The following is an 18,042-nucleotide window of genomic DNA, read 5'->3' on the forward strand; positions in this document are numbered from 1 at the left end:
GAGTACTTCCAGCAGAAAGGCCTTGGACTCCTTTCTCTGAGCTCCTAACCCAGCCTGGGTGCTTCGTCCAACACCTTCTCAGAATTGTCTTACCATTATGGTATTTTCTTTCATTGTGTTGAGAACAATCATCATTTAAAACTGAGTAAGTTAAAACCAACTCTGCCGGAGGAAAAGCCAACTACTAACTCCCACCTGTACTCCCCAGCTTCCGGGCGTCTCAGAGCTGCCCCAGGCTGCAGGGTGGGTGGGAGGAGGGGCAGGGGAGGGGCACACCCAAAGTCAAGGCCCTCGGCAGTGCTTCCCTGGAAAATGAAAATACGCTGCTAACTTCTATCCTGCTGCGGCAGACACTGCGGCTCATCCGTGCCCACGCGGAGGGCTCGGGTTAAACCTCGCTCAGGGGCAGGGGCCCCTACTGCCCTCAGGATAAAAATCCAAGCTGAAAACTGGACTGCGCTCCGCAGTGACTGTGAACCTCTTCAAGAAAAACAGCCCCAAACCTGGTCTGCAACAGAACCAGGTTGCTTACTATTCATTCACAACATCCTAGTGGGAAGACATCAACAACATTCCAGAAAAAATACTTTTTTTCTGATGCAATTTTTTAGTGAACTTTAAGAAGATTAAGGCTTGCGGGGCGCCTGGGTGGCTCAGTTGGTTAAGCGACTGCCTTCGGCTCAGGTCACGATCCTGGAGTCCCGGAATCGAGTCCCACATCAGGCTCCCGGCTCGGCAGGAAGCCTGCTTCTCCCTTTCCCACTCCCCCTGCTTGTGTTCCCTCTCTCGCTGTCTCTCTCTCTCTGTCAAATAAATAAATAAAAATCTTTAAAAAAAAAAAAAAGAAGAAGAAGATTAAGGCTTGCTCTGGGGAACCCATTACCATTCACCCAGATGACTGTCAATTATCCACTAGACTAGTTAGAGTCTAAAGATTTTTAACCAGACATTCTTTTCAATGATGATTCAATCATTCTTTCTTCCTATGACGAAGAGTCAATCTTGGGAGTACACCTACCGGGGGCCTCTTCCCTTGCACTGCAAAACTGTGATAAAATGTTGGCGTGTGTTCATAACTAAACTGTCTCGGAAGTTTTCTTTAACAAACCCTAACCTGAGGCAGGTCCTAATTGCTCTGCCTTTTCCAGCGTGCTCCTTAGTCTCCAACCTCTACCGGTCTTTGAATACACACAGCAACCTTCCCCAGGAGCAACCCCAGAGCCTGACACTTCCCCTGGCTCTCTGTCTCCCCCCAGCTTATCACAGCCCCCATCTTCTCTCCGTTTACTGGTATCCATCCTCGCAATGCTGGGTCTTCTGTCGCTTCCTCCAGAAGGATGTTCTGAGTGTCCGGGCCGCAGGCCCTCCCTGCTGCTTCTGCATCACAGCTGCCACCACTCAGCCCTCCGTTTCCCTCGCTGGACTGGAAGCTTACTGAAGACGGCACTGGGCCTTTTTATTTCCGTACCCCCACCTCATCACGGAGCCTGGCTCAGAATGAGCACGTAATAAATGTTTGTTGAATGAATGAACGTTAACAGCCTCGGGCAGGAGTCAACCTTCCAGGCACACGTGTCTCATCCGCCCGTGCAACCCACTTGTAGACGCTCTGGTTTGGATCAAGCCAAAATCAGATGGATAGCTCAACATTAAGACGGATGTTTCTGCATCACAGTGTTAAGGAGAGACATAAAGCTGCAAAAAAAATGTACTGCAAGAGGGACTCACGGTGCAGCTTATAAAGCAGGCCTGAGATGCACTGTGGTTCTGAAGAGAGCCCGCCTCTGCACCGAGCGGCCCTCGAGGCACACTCTGGCAGGCCTGGCCCAGAGCAGGACGCACTGACCCACTCAAATCCACTCCAAAGCACAGGCGGGCCGACGAGAGCCGATTTAAATGGAAAATCTCCCGAACTTTCACAATTAGAGGAAAAACACGGGATTTTAGAGAAGGAAAATTTAAAAGGGGGCAATTAAAGATGGATAACAATTTCAAAGCAGCCTTACAGATCTGAACTTCTTGGCACAAGAACATAAAAAGTTAGTTTTCCACGGAAACATGTTAGGTAAGTGTTGGGGATGTAAAGGCCTGAGGAGGAATCAGGATAATTCAGGATGAACTCTCTTTTACTGTTTGTTGGCTTTTGAACAGGGGTGGGAGGACCTTCCCGATGCCTGAAGGGAAGGGGAGTCTCTGTTCCTCACCCACTCGCCCCGACCTTTCTGACCTATGGAGCGCTGTCCCTGAGAACAAACCCACTGAGTCCTGGGCAGGGGCTTTGGGACAGAGCAGATCTCGTCCAGGCGCTGCTTTCTGTGCACAGACGTGAGTCTTCTCTCCGGCAGGAAAATCTACACTCAGTACTAAACCTTCCAAGTGGGCTTATAGAGTCGTAGGGTGGATGCCTGATTCCTGTCCACTGCTGGGGGTTTTCACCTGTTCCCAGGCGGTCAGGGTGACTGAACGGACAGGGGGTGTCCCTACAGAAGCCACTGTATCCCCTCACACGAGCTCAGGAAAGTACAAGTCCAGGACAGGCGGTCCACACAGACTTTTCCTGCCTGCCTTTCTCACAATAGACCAATGACACAGGAGATGTCGTGACTCTTCATCCCGTATATTCTCCCAAAAATGGCTCAATACTTATCGTCTTTTTGAAGATCACCTCAAGGCCTTAGAAACTGACCCGAATAGTAACTGCAGGAAGCATACTTGCTGATCTGAGCAGTGGAAATACGCCTGACTCTGAGCACAAAGGATGGGAGGGCCCGCAGCTAACCAGAGAGGCCGCGGTTAGTTCGGGGGAAGGCTGGGAAGGAGCTGTGTCCAAAGCTCTGTGGAGTTCTCTTTACTCGCTACGAAAGAAAACAGCCGGTATATACCCAAAGATTTTATATGTAATAGATCTTTAACTGACCTGAGAACAAATTAATTCTCTGTATTTCACTTTATAATGCTCAGTCTTTCTCGGTCTTGCACATCTGTACTTAGAAAAAAGAATGAGTAATATTAAAACACAGGGACGGTACGCTGAACAGTCCTCACACCACTGAGACATAAAATGTATGCAATACTATTCTACCTTCTACACATATATAAAAACTTTAAAGGAGGCTTACAATAGAACACGTGGGAATTCCCCACATGAATTTAAGAATCTTTTGACGGACTGAAAGTAGTCTTGAGGGGCCACGGAAAGGATTTCCCGTGCGGTTGATTCAAAACGTTATTCTGTTTCTGAGCTGTCATACCAAATGGTCCTCAAGTGAGCAAAAACTATTAAAATGTATTTTTTGAACTTCTCCCCCTAGTACTGAACTCCAAGACTGACTTCAAGACCAAATACTCTAACATACTATTTCTTAGATAAGCTCACAAATAAGAAGGAACATAAGTTTTAATGTTCTGAAAACACACTCTAACCTGTCCTGCTCAATGAAACATTCACACCTCTCTATGAAATTAACTGTCTGCAGATATGGATTTGCAGAATTGATCATTTTGGGACATCACAAATTTCTCACAAGATTTTCTGAAACAGTAAAGAAGTTCCCTAAGAGCAGATAAAATGTGGACTTGAACAAAAACCTAATTCACAGACCTTTCAAGAACATTCCTGTTCGATGCTAAAACAGTGATACATTATTCTTTTTATATTCTTTTTTTTTCTTTTTAAATTCTTATTTAGAAAATGACTTGAAGCGGAAATGTAAATAAAGTTATTTGAGTTGAGTGCAAAAGGAGTAATCAGACCCCCCCCGCCAAAAAAACCAATCAAAGTCACTGAGAAATTCACCCCACAAGCGACAGGACAACAAGCGATCTGTAATCTGAACTCCTGAGGTGCATCAGCTTTCCAGCGACAGAGGCGTGTGGTAGGCGAGCCTACTATGGTATCAGGACAGGGGTCCGAGAGCATTAAAACTCATAAACCTTTAACATCATTTTATACAGAGAAAAGATTTCCATCACATTAAGCAGAATAAATACATTGTGGTGTTTACTAGATAAGCTTCAATATGGCTAAACATGTTCTTACGCTGAACTCTCCCCCCCAACAGCCAGCGAGAAATGAAGCTCCCTTGGGCTAGAAATATGGAGGAGAAGCTGTACAGCATCTGAGCAGAACAGCCTGTGGGATACAAGGGTGGGGCGTACAGGGCACACAGATTTTAAAAAAAACATATTTTTTTAAGTAAAGCTCTACGCCCAGTGTGGGGCTTGAACTCACGACCAGAGATGAAGAGTCTCGTGCTCCACCGACTGAGCCAGCCAGGAGCGCCGCGGTATAAAGATTTTTAAATAAAACCAATAAACCAAACATAAGAGGAATGGAATAAAGATTCAGCACAGCTACTAACTACTTCAAATCCTTCTTAAGCCCAGGCAACTTTTATTTTTTCTTAGGGCTTTCAACACAAAAATCTATGCATGTGGAACACAAAAAAGTAACAGGTGTGGTTTAAACATAACACAGTGCAGACGGATGAGACAATTAACAAAACTCTTAAATTGAGTCTACGCTGTGCTTAGGGATTTGCTTCCAAAGAGCAGAGTATGGAAGAGGGTGGGGAATAAATTTACAGGGAGAAACCTGCCAACACTACTCTGGCCAAGGGATCAAGGTCAACGTCATGAGAGGTAAGTCATGATGATGGCATGTTCCCTTCATACAATGTGGTAGGAACAGCACTTCACTTTTGTGGTTTTCCTCTCGAAAACCCATAAACCCCCATGTAATCAGGAAAAACATGAGAAAAACCCAGACTGAGGGACATCCCACAAAATATCTGACCAGTATTCCCCAAACTGACAGTGTCATCAACAACAAGGGAAGGCTGAGAAACTGTCACAGACCGAAGAAATTAAGGAGACATGACGACAAAATGTAATGTGATATCCTGGGTGGATCCTAGAACAGGAAAAAGACATTAGGGAGAAACTAGTGAAATCGGAATAAAGTGTGGGTTTTAGTTAATAGTAATGTACCAATTCCTTGTTCCTGAATTGTGCCAAATGCAGCATAATAATGTATGAGTCAGCAACTGGGGTAACTGGGTGAGGGACATATGGGAACTCTCTGTCCTATCTTTGTAATGTTGCCTCAAATCTAATATCATTCTAAATCAAGAGTCTATTTAGCCATTTCAGTAACTCAGTCCACGGCCCCGATGTAGGGTACTCCAGGTGTGTGCCCCGCACTATCCACAGCAGCCAGCCCACACAGGCCAGGGTCCTGAGCGTCCTGTGCACTGACCATCACTGCAGCCAATCTGGGAACCTGTCTAAGATGCCGGGAGATCACAGATGGTGCGCATGCGACAAGAACAAACATCTCTGGAGTGCCTAACACCCCCATGTGAAGTGAAAAAGAGGCAGTTTTATGCAAGAAAAAAGACAAAGGCTAAATGGGTTGGCCCAGAGCCATCAGTGCTCTGTGAAAACACATGACAAACCAGCCTTCATCCTTCACTTAGCAAATACCACTGCCAGAATCCAAGCAGGTGTGAAAAAGAGTTATGCAGACGTCCATCCTGCCCGACAGGCTTTGCATCCTATTTCCTTACCATAAAAAAAGGTAAATCAGAGAACTAAGGGCACAGAATTCCTTTTAAGGATCTGTGGGAGAAAGTGAGCCATATTAAAAAAAAAAAAAACCACTTCTTTGACCAAATAGCACATAAATTATTATCTATTTTCAAGAATCTGTCTGGACAGGGAACATGTGGTACTATGTGAACCATGTTTTGTAAGGAGGAGGCAAAGCCTTCCAAGTGCTGCTCAATATAGAAAAACATTTTGTCTTTACAGAATAAACATGTGGCATGATTCTGTTTGCTGCAATGAATTTCTTTAATTGCCCTGAATTTTAATCGAAAAAGAAATATGGGGATTTATCTTCTCTAACCAAAAAGTTCCAGAATTTGCAAACTAGATGAATATGCAGTACTTATTAGACCAGAAAATTTAAATATAAATGCTTTTAAATTTTTCAGAAAACTAATATACTGTCAATCAAAATCCTAACAGTTTTAAAGGAACAGGGACCAATTTTTTAAAGTTCATGTGGGGGTGGGCCTGGGTGGTTCAGTGGGTTAAGCATCTGACACTTGATTTCAGCTCAGGTCATGATCTCAGGGTAATGGGATCGAGCCCCGTGATGGGCACCCTGTTCAGCAGGAAGTCTGCTTGAGATACTCCCTCTCCCTATGCCCTTCCCCCGTGCATGTGCATGCAACCTCTCTCTCTCTCAAATAAATAAAATCTTTTTTTAAAAAAATAATTTTTTAAAAAAAGATTTTATTTATTTATTTGACAGAGAGAGACACGGCAAGAGAGGGAACACAAGCAGGAGGAGTGGGAGAGGGAGAATCAGGCTCCCCACTAGCAGGGAGCCCGATGTGAGGCTCGATCCCAGGACCCTGGGATCATGACCTGAGCCAAAGGCAGACGCTTAATGACTGAGCTACCCAGGCACCCCTAAATAAATAAAATCTTAACAAAAAATCTTAAAGTTCATGTGAAAGAAAAATAATGCAGAAATCACCCAGGGAAATCTGAAAAACAGCAATAACAATGATGAGGAGGAAGAGGAAGGGGGGGTCCTGTTCTACCAGCTCTAATAATTCAAACTGTGTGGTACAGGCTTAGAATTGACAGATCAGTGGAAAAGAATTAACACATCTGAAAATAAAACAAATATTAAAAATTGGTTCACTTATTCAAACATTTATCAAGTTCACTGTTGATGGTTGCTGGATGGTGAAACAAAACAGGCTAGTCAGTCAAACCAAAAGGACAAAGTACGCAAAAACTGGTTAACCACATGGGGAGAAAATAAGTTAGGTATCTTTCTCATATCTTACACCTGAATACATCTCAGATAAATATCTAATTATACAGAATATCCTAGCATTACGAGAATAAAACATAGCTGCATATATATGCTTTTGTGATGGGAAAGATGAGTTCCAGAATAATCACTGTGAAATATGTTCATCTACTAAATGTCAATAGGGGCACCGTTAAATAAATGACTGTCTAGCCAAGGAATGGATTGTTATGTAGTCATTAAATTGTGAGTGAAGATATTTATTTATTAACATGAAAGTGTCAGTATTTAGTAGAATGGTAAGTTATAAAAATTCTGTGTACAGTAAGAAGACCTACATACAAATATTAAATAAGACATCGACAGGAAATATTTAGTGTTCGATAAAGATGTTAATTCTCCTCAAATTGAATGCATGAACTCAATAAAAGGAAGGTTTTTCACGGAACAGAACTCTAAAATGCAGATGGGAGAGCAGAAGACAACAAGCAGGGACAGAGCAAGAAGGGAGGATTTGCTCTACCAGACAAGACACCACCAAGAAATAAAGAAAATTTCACAGTGTGAAATTGGAGCAGGAAAAAAAGAAGTGGACCAGGGCAACAAAAGAGTCCCCAGAAGATCTTCATCGATGGAAACCATATGACAGGATGGCACTGCATCACCATGCGGCAAGGATGCACCCATTAGTAAGGGCTGAGAGGAAAACTGGCTATCCAGAGAAAAGTAAAATGAGGTTTCTACGCTTCACAATACACACACAACTCCATTTTAGATGGACTGCAGGTGAAACTGTGCAAAGCTAAACTTTAAAACTTTCAGTAGAAAACAGAGAATATTTTTATATGACCTAGCCTAGAAAGAATTTTAAAAAGAAGACACAAAGACACAATGCTGCACAAAAAGGCCTGATTAAATGTGACTGCATTAAAGGGAAACTCCTATTCAGCAAAAGATATTATTTTAAAAGTGAACCATCAAGCCCCAAAGCAGGAGAAGATATTTGTACACATATAAACAACAAAGAATGAGTAAGGAAAATATATAAAGCTTGCCTACAAATTAACTTTAAAAAAAAACCAATAGGAAAATGGGCACATAATTGGAATACACACTTCACAGTAGAAACTCAAGGGGCTAAAAAACACATAAATTCTCAATCTCACCAGAATTCAACAAAATTCTAATTAAAACCACGCCAAGATACCATTTCATACCCATGAAACTGGCAGAATCAGTCTGACAATGACAAGTGTTTTGAGGGTATAAAGCAAGGTACAATCACTGGAGAGAGCAATTTCATTATACTGTAGTTACTAAATCTGAAGTTGTCCGTATCTTAAGACCCAGGAATTTTCTGGCTATATAACCCACTAAGTGCATGCACTAAGGAGATAATGTTCATAGCCACATTTCTTCAATAGTGAAAAATTACAACACTTCAACATCTGTCAATAGGGAAATGTGTTTAAAAATTGTGACGTATTTAGGGGCACCTGGGTGGCTCAGTCGGTTGAAGCATCTGACTCTTGGTTTCATGATCTCAGGGTCATGAGAACGAGCCCCGCGTCGGGCTCAGTGGGGAGTCTGCCTGAAATTCTCTCTCTCCCTCTCCCTCCCCCAACTCATGCCCATGCACTCTCTCTCTCTTTCTCAAATAAATAAATCTCTAAAAAAAATGGTGAGATATTTATAAAACTCAATACTACAAGACATTTAAAATAAGCAACTACAGCTACAGACATTAATATGAATAAATCTCAAAAACCTCACACTGGGCCAAAAAGGCCAGTCCAGTGCATACAACATGCACTGTAGTCAACGCTGAGATCTTGGTGCCGACAGGCCTCCTTTAGCGCTGCCAAGTTCCCTCCCCCCGCTACTGCGAGTGCTGTGGGGTGACCGCTCTCAGCTGAGAAGGGTCACCGCACCCAAGTGAGGTGCCCTCTCGAGGGGCAGCCTGCATTCCAATTACTGCTCCACGGGTGGCCCCTCGCCCCAACCTGCGACGATTCTGAAGGGCGATGCCTCCTCCCATGCTCCCCTCAGGATCTGCTGAGGCCTTCCTTATGACTGCACTGCCACCCAGTCTCTCTCTCTCCGCCCATTCCTGCTTCGGTCTCTTTCACGGGTGTTAATCCTAAAATTTCCTTAGTAAACTTCCTGCATGTTAATCTCCTTCTACAGAGTCTGCTTTCCTTGGAACTCTACTTGCTTTCAACAGATACAATTTATATCTTGTTTGAAAACATGTACCACATAAATTTAGGAAGACGGAAATCATACCAAGTATATTTTCTGACCACAGTGGAATGAAACCAGAAATCAAAAGCAGAAGGAAGACTAGAAAATTCACAAGCATGTGAAAATTAAAATAACATGCTCTTGGACAACCAATGGATCATAGATGAAATGAAAAGGGAAATTAGAAAATATCTTGAAGAAAAACAAAAATAAAAACACAACATATTAAAACTTATGGGATGCAACAGAAGAAATCCTTCCTCAGAGGGAAGTTCATAGTGATGAACACCCACATTAAGAGGTAAGATCCCAAATAAATAAGCTAACTTTATACCTCAAGGAACCAGAAAAAGAGCAAACTAAGCCCAAAGTTAGCAGGAAGAAGGAAACAAGATTAGAGCATAAATAAACAAAACAGAGTAGACAAAGAGGAAAAAGTACAACTAAGGGTTGGTTTTTTGAAAAGAACAACAAAAATGACGAGCCTTTAGCTAGACTAAGAAAAAAAAGAACGCTCAAATAAATAAAAGCAGAAATAAGAGACACTACTGATGCCACAGAAATAAAAAGGATCATAAAAGACTACTGTGAACTATACAACAAATTGGACAACCTAGAAGAAATGGGAAAAATCCTAGAAATACACAACCTACACCAAGCCTGAATTAAGAAGAAATAGAAAATGTGAACAGCTCTGTATCTCGTAAGGAGGTTGAATCAGTAATCCAAAGCTTCCCAACAAAGAAAAGCACAAGACCAACAGCTTCACTGGTGAACTCTACCAAATATTTAAAGAAGTAGTAAAGCCAATTCTTTTCAAACTGGTGCTGGCATTAAGACACACACGTAGACCAAGGGAACAGAAGAGAGAGCCCGGAAGTACACCCACACATTTACGGTCAACTGATCTTCAGAAGGGGTGCCAAGAGGGAAAGGACACAAAAGGGGAAAGACGATGTCTTCAGCAAATACCTTGGGAAAACTGGATCTCCTCATGCAAAAGAACAAAACTGGACCTTTATCTTACACCACACACAAAAGTCCACTTAAAATGGATTAGAGACAAACCTAAGGCCTAAAGCTGGACGACTCCTAGAAGAAAACCAAGAAGAGGAGGCCGAGAAACAGCACCTCTGTCTGTTGGTTCTGCCCTTAGTTCCTGCACTCCAGATCCACCCACCGAGGCCCCGGAGCCTGTCCACCCCAGGAGAAATGTGATCTTCCAGCTGGGTACCCCTGATCTGGGCCAACAGTATGCCTCACAGCAACCTTATTATGATGGCTCATCTTAAACAACTGCCTCACAAGTCAATGGGCTGAGTCTGACCACTTGGGGCTGCTCCTCATTGGGCTACCTGCTCCTCAGGGGCACCACCCACCTCCCCCCAAATAGTGTCAGGAGAGGACGATGTTCACCCAAGGTGCAGCTAGACGTGCCTGAAGCGCTGTTTGCTAAGACCTGGTCCCCAGACATCATGCGGAAGAGATGGTGCTGAAAAACCAACTTGCCCCAGGGGTCCAGGGCACATGGTTTAAGAATCAAAGAGCTAAATGCCACCATCAAGCAGCAACAACAACAGAACAGAGGTCAAAACAAAGTCAGACCTGCCAAAAAGAAGACCTCTCCAGCTCAGGAAGTGAGTTCACACAGTGGAACCAGTGGCCAATTAACTCCCTCCCCTAGCACCTCAGTCCCAGCCATTTCCAGCAGCAGGGCTCCTATGTCTATCTGGATCCCAAATTCTGTCTCCCCACTGTCAGATCCCTTGTCCACCTCCTCTTCCTGCATACAGAGGCCCTACCGTGTGACCCATACTCAGGCTTCACATACAGTCAAGGATATGCTGCTCAGTGTCTTACTTTGGGGGCATGGACCATGGATCTTATTTGACCCCTGTGCGTCACCAACGTCCTGGACCAGGGACACTCAGCCCCACAGGTACCAATGCAGTCACCAACCATCTCAACCAGTCCCTAGCTTCTCTTTTTGCCCAGGGATGTAGAGTTTCAAGCTTGTGTTTTAACTCAACCACTGATTGTTTGGATTATAAGGACCAAACTGCTTCCCGGAAACTTAACTTCAATGCTGACTGCTTGGATTCTAAAGATCAGGCATCCTCATGGAAATTCCAGGTTTTGTGAAGACCTATAGAACCTCTTTTTGTGGGTGATTTTTAAAAATACTGGGCTGGACATTCCAGTTTTAGCCAGACATTGGTTCAAAGAGTTAGATGGGTTGATACTCAGACTCATCTTCTGATCAATGTTCCAGGAGTCACAAAAGGAAGAATGAAAGGCCTTAGAGGGGCCTACCAACCAGCAGCCTGAAATGGACAAACCAGTCTACTCAAGATCCTGGCACAGTTTTAGATCATTGGCTTTCCTGATTTGCAAAATGATCAAAAGCATTCCAGCCATGTGCTACCCAACACCCTCAAACTAAACTGTGAGGGAAAGGAGTAGCAGGGCCTCAAGCTCACTCATGTTTCATGACCAACTGGTAGCTGGCATTGAAAAACTTCTCAAAGTTGTGTGAACTGGGTGACTGATTGTCCTAGATGCACTATTTAAAAAAATATGTTCTGGGGCGCCTGGGTGGCTCAGTCGTTAAGCGTCTGCCTTTGGCTCAGGTCATGATCCCAGGGTCCTGGGATCGAGCCCCGCATCAGGCTCCCTGCTCAGCAGGAAGCCTGCTTCTGCCTCTCCCACTCCCCCTGCTTATGTTCCCTCTCTCGCTGTGTCCCTGTCAAATAAATAAATAAAATCTTTGGAAAAAAAATTAAAAATTATGTTCTAATGGAGTCCGTATGCAGTTTAAGAGATAATCAGTGCGTGTCTGATAGAAATGCTACATCTGTGGTTTTTAATCTGTGCTAGACTTGAAAACTGTGATCTCTTGTTACTGTATGCAACCTTGAACTCCACATCTGCAGGGATTCTTCTGTGATTGAATAGGTTATAATTATAAGCAAAATTCAGAGCAACTGAGTACTTATCTAAAAAGATTACCTTTGGCTGGAGGTGAGCTGTACTGAAACTGCAATAAAATGTCTCTGGACAAGGAGAGTGAAAGAAGAGAAACAAGAGGACACTAATGCATCTGTCATTTATTGCTGGTAAGCCTAGCAGTAAAGAGCCATTGGTCAATTGCTCTGACCCTGATGAATTTATAAATTGAGATCACGGTCATGTATGCTTACAGATGTTAACTGGAAAAGTTATATATGCATAAACCTTTTCTTCCTGGATATGGCAGATAGGCATAATTATATTTAAATGGTTCTAGCGCCCACTCCCAAATAGGGAAAAGCCTCATGACATTGGTATTGCAACAAAAGCAAAAATAGACAAGTGGGACAACATCAAACTAAAAAGATTTTGCACAGCAAGGGACACAATCCACAGAGTAAAAAGGAAACCTAGAGAATGGGAGAAAATATGTACAAACCACATATGGGGTAAGAAGTTAATATCCGTAGTATATAAGGACCTCTACAACTCAACAGCAAGTATAGATAGATAGATAAACGCTATTAAAAATAGGCAAAGGACATGGACAGGCATTTCTCCAAAGAAGACAAACAAATGGCCAACAGGTATTATAAAAAGATGTTCAGCATCACTAATCATCAGGGAAATGCAACTTAAACCACAATGGAGTATCACCTCACACCTGTTAAAATGGCTATTATCAAAAAAAGAGAAAGAAAGAGAGAGAGAGAGGAAGGAAGGAAAGAAGGAAGGAAGGAAGGAAAGAAGGAAGGAAGGAAGGAAGACAAACCCACAGGGGCAGCCGGGTGGCTCAATCAGTGGAGCATGTGACTCTTATCTCGGGGTTGTGAGTTCAAGTTCCCTGCTGGGTGGAGAGATTACTTTAAAAGAATAAAAAATAAAATGAAATCTTTTTAAAAAAGAAAAAAAATAACAAGCGTTGGTGAGGATGTGAAAAAATAGGAACCCCTGTGCACTGTTGGGAATTTAAAATGGTTCAGCTACTATGGCAAATAGTAGGGAGGTTCCTTAAAATATTAAAAACAGAACTACCATACGATCCAGCAATTCCACCTCTGGATATTTATCTAAAACACAGGATATCAGGATTTCAAAGAGATACACGCACTTCCGTGTTTACTGCAGCATGATTCACAGTATCAGAGAGGTGGAAACAATCTAAATGTCCATCAAGAGATGAATGAATAAAGAAAATGTGATACATACATACAATGGAATATTAACTAGCCTTGTAAAAAGGAGGAAATCCTGCCATATGACTGGGAAGACCCTGAGGACATTATGCTGAGTGAAAGAAGCCCGTCACAGAGGGACGAATATTGCACGACTTCCATTGATATGAAGTATCCCAAATAGTCAAACTCATAAAAGCGCAAAGGAGAATGATGGTTCTTAGGGGAAATGAGGAGCTGCTGTTCAGTGGGTATAAAGTTTCAGGGGTGCTAGATGAAAATTTCCAGAGACACACTGTACCACATTGTGCTTACCGTGAACAATAATGTACTGTATATCCCGAAATTGGTTAAGAGGGTAAAAAACATGGACTGCAAATCCACTTATGTTTTGGAATACATCTGTATTTAGTAAAGTGAAAAACATGCGTGAGAAGGAGAAACACCAAATTCAGGATATGACACCTGGCAGAGAGAAGGTCAGGCTTGTGGAAGAATGCACATAATGTTTTAATAACCACACAACACTTTAATTCTTTAGTATTCCTTATGCTTTTCTTTATACACCTGAAGTATTCTATATTTTTTAAAAGTAACTTTAAAAGAAAAGGAACAGCTTTGCTCCCGTATATCAATTATTCTCTACCTTCTTTTTCCGAAAACAAGATGGATGACATTCGTAAGAACAAGAGATTACCATGGGCGCGCCCACGTTTTGAAACAACACCACATTTTGCAGTGGAAGCAAAGAAAATAGAGCTACAGGGTCCTTTTTTTCTTTTATATTCTTTCTTTTGGGGATGTTGCAATCTCAAAAGTATTTACAAGTTTGTAACTCCTTAAAGTGTCCCAGCAACCATCCTATTAAATTGGCGGCTCTACAGATAAAATGGTGCCTACCTTCTACAATAACTCCCCTTGTTTCTCCTGCTCAAGAAATTACCAGATTTCAAGCAAGTGAAAATGAAATCATAGGGATTAACTCTGCTTCTGTCAAGTTTCAAACACAATGGTGCCGTAACTTGAACCAGGACAGTCGTCTGACCCCAAACTTGGGACAAATTTATTACTAGAAACAACCCTCAGAGAATTCTAAAAGTAGGGTTCAGTGTAAGGAGATGCCTAGGATTTTTGTTTTTCTAAATTCAGAACATTTTCCAATACAAAAAGCATTAACAGTATAATTACCGTTACATAAAAAATGATGTGCTCCTGATTTTTAATAAAGGGACTGCCTTTATTATAAAGGGATAATTTAAATAAAAAAACAACATTCACATGAAATATTCACACAGTTGAGATAAAACTGAGTACTGCCCTAAATTTAGTGGAATAATTCCACAATTGCCAACTTCACTCTTTCTGTTTGGCTTTGATCTGGGTTTCAAATTTTTAAATTTCACTGTATAATATAATTACTTCCATGTCCCTAGGGTTCATCCACAGAACAATGTTTTTCCTTGTCCACACCCAACCTTCTGAGCTATGTATGACAGCAAAACATCACATAAAAAATTCAGAAGCATAAACACAAAGAAAAAAAAGTGTATGGAAGGAGAACAGCAGGATGAAAAACTTCAAATTTTTCCAATTTACTAGTTGAAAGCCAACAGATTTTGTACATATCCAAGGTATCGAGCACAAACAATCCAATATATTAATTGTTCAGGAACGCTACTGAGAAACTAAACTTCGGGTCTTTATTTGATTGATACAAAAGATTTATAGACACAGTTGCAAAGGAGGAAAACAAAATAAGTAAATCAAAATTCTCAGATACAGGCAAAGAAGAAGGGTTGTTGGCTGGGAATGGAAATCTGTAATGATGTATGTCAGCAAAAGCTTTCATATCTTAAAATTCAATCCCTTCCTTTTCATCGCTGTGTTTTGAGTACCTCCTTCCCGTGACACTGTCAAAACAATCTTTGCGTTTCACATTTTCCCAGCAATCCACTCATTCCAAACTTTCAACCACATTTTAGAAAGGCATTCAGAGCTCGGTTCAGGCTAGAGACAACACAGGAACTCCCTCTTGTGGTACAAAAGGGAACTGCCTGTGTACACAGGCACTTATGTCCAAGAAATTATTTTTTTATCATTGGAGAAGGAATTTCATTGCCCTCATCTTACAGACAAGGGAACAGTCTGAGGTCCAGCAACTTACTCCCTTTAAGGTATTTCAACCAATAATACATTTAAAGCAGGATCTGACCACATATTACTTAAAGATAAGTCTAAAGTAATAGGTAGAACGTAATTTTAACTTCTGTTCTGATGTGGTTTCAAAGCAACTGTTTACATAGTATCTTCGGTTTAATGTGTATTCGTGATCATTTAAAAAAAACCCAGAAAAGTAAATAATGGGCAAAATTTTTCATAAGAAAGGAGTTATTTTCCAAATTATTCTTCAATCTTCTCAAACAGTATAAAATAAGGTATTATTTTGTGTATCATGAATCTACTTCTTTCAAAAGGACAAGACAGCAATAAACAGAATTTCTAAAATAATAAACTGTCATCCTTGTTTACATGCTAAAGTCAATGGGTATGAATAAGAATTTATATTTTGTGTTAATGATGTGTCAAAAAAAATTTAAACCTGATTTCTAAATCCCTTTACTATGAATTTTTAACATGAATTAATATGATTACAAGTACCTCCTTTACAAGGTTGTTTTAAAAGTTAAAATGAGCCGATACACATAAAGGATTGAGCAGTCTTTTCTAAAATTTACCCGTTTTCATCTTCTTTATATGAAAAAAGTACAAAGAGTATACCTTATAAATGACAAAAATACAGAGATGAGAGGAACAACTAAATTTTTAAATGTGATAGGTTTTCACGGGCAAGGATTTGTGCACTCTGTAATTACCCTGTTTTCGAGAATGATTCATCTAAACGTGAGATAGACTATAGCCCATGATACTGCACACACACACAGCTGGCCAAGACCACGTCAGTTTTCACTTTCCTCCCTAATCCTCCACGTGTGTCCTGCCAAAGCTGGACAATGGGTCAGAGCATCAACTTTAAAGTTCAATCAAGTATGTGCGAATAGCTGCATTCCTCTGACAAAACCTCCAAAGTGAATTCTTGTTTTCCCAAATCAACAAGCAAAATAAATACAACCCCTAGGGGTCTTGCATTCCCACCTGAAGGAATGATATCACCGCTTGATGGCAAAAGCTGAACCGATCCCTGACTCCTTTTTTCTCCCGTATCCTTCAAATTCCGCTAGTCACAAAGTCAAAAGTCAGGTCACCCCCAGTCACTAAATCTCTTCACTCTTCTCTCTCCTTTAAAGCCAAGGCCACACCGTTCAAGTCTCCAGCGAACTTCCCCCCCACCCAACCTGGATAACAGGCAAGTCCTATTTATATTTACCCTTCAAAACTCAGCTCTCCACATTTGCTTCTCCAGAGCCTTCCCAGCCCCTCTCTGTAAATGCCCCTTGTCCCTACTGAGGCAGGTTAAGTATCAGCCCCCCCACCCCTCCCCCCACCCCCTTACTTCTGTTATCTCTGCAGGTATATCTTATATTCAGAGTGCCTGACTAATACGAGTGTCCCATAAATCTTTGTTGAATAAAAGGTTTACTTGGGGGGAGGGAAAAGGATGAAAAGTAGAATTTGGTTAAATAGCTGGTACTTTATTTGGGAAAATGAATTAATGACTTTCAGTCAAAGCACTGGTTGTTTCCAAAATAAATTTTTCAATTTGCATAGCATGAGGCAGAATCATGGGCAAAACATTCCAGGGTTGTTGATTTTTCATAAAAATTCGGCAACTTTCTACCAGAAAGAGACGCACCTTGACCTAAAGAAGTAAAATTCAATTTTCTGTTTTATATATGAAGACATGCAGGAGATGAAGGCATGAAGGCCCTAGCCCCGGAGATCCTGATCCCTAGTCTGGTACAGAACATGGCCAGGCCCAGCCAGAAAAGTGCTCTGGAAGAACTTCTCTTGGTTGCAATCTATATCCCCATCCCCACACCCAAGAGATCTTTTGCCCAGAGTACCTGATTATCTCCACATACATGGGGCTGGGGACAGGTGGGTGGACAACCGACACCAGAAGGGTGTGCCTTTCCGTATCTAAAACATGCAAAGGTGTTAGGCTGTCATCAATTCCCTTCCTGATAACCAACCTCCACACATTTGAACTACTTTACACGAAAAGAATATTAATCTAATAAACTACCATTTCTTCCAGTGGGGGAGGTGGGTGATTAACAGTTATTAAACATAAAACCAATGTCCACATGCTAGGGAAATACAGCTGTTACTGGTCACTAAATTCTGTGAAAGACAACTAATAATGATTTGTTTTACAATTAGAATCCAAAGAGCACTTGACATAGAACATGAATTTAATAGGTCTCATCAAGTATTCTAAAGCAATATATTACAATGAAATCAGTCACCTAGTCCAATTTCTTGAATGGTCATCTTAAAGAGAATTTAAAATTTTGAGTGGCTACTCACGTTTTTTTTTTTTTTAAAGATTTATTTATTTATTTGAGAGTGAGAATGAGAGAGAGTACATGAGAAGGGGGAGGGTTAGAGGGACAAGCAGGCTCCTTGCTGAGCAGGGAGCCTGATGCGGGACTCGATCAGGGACTCCAGGATCATGACCTGAGCTGAAGGCAGTCGCTTAACCAACTGAGCCACCCAGGCGCCCCGGCTACTCACTTTTTAATGGCTTTATTGAGGTATAATCTACATGCCATGGAAGTCACCCATTTTAAGTGTCCAATTAGATATGCTCTGGTGAATTTC

General features: G+C 41.7%; 1 protein-coding gene and 1 pseudogene across 1 annotated transcript in view; one reads left to right on the forward strand and one right to left on the reverse strand.

Annotated features, from left to right (window-relative positions):
* The window catches only part of LOC144379599 (uncharacterized), a 215,937-nt gene that overhangs the window by 141,320 nt on the left and 56,575 nt on the right, over positions 1-18,042 (reverse strand). The window lies entirely within an intron of this gene.
* Positions 10,352-11,218, forward strand: LOC118526728 (homeobox protein OTX2 pseudogene; annotated as a pseudogene).

This window comes from Halichoerus grypus, chromosome 12 (genome assembly GCF_964656455.1).
Source record: "Halichoerus grypus chromosome 12, mHalGry1.hap1.1, whole genome shotgun sequence".
In the NCBI taxonomy this organism is placed as follows: domain Eukaryota; kingdom Metazoa; phylum Chordata; class Mammalia; order Carnivora; family Phocidae; genus Halichoerus; species Halichoerus grypus.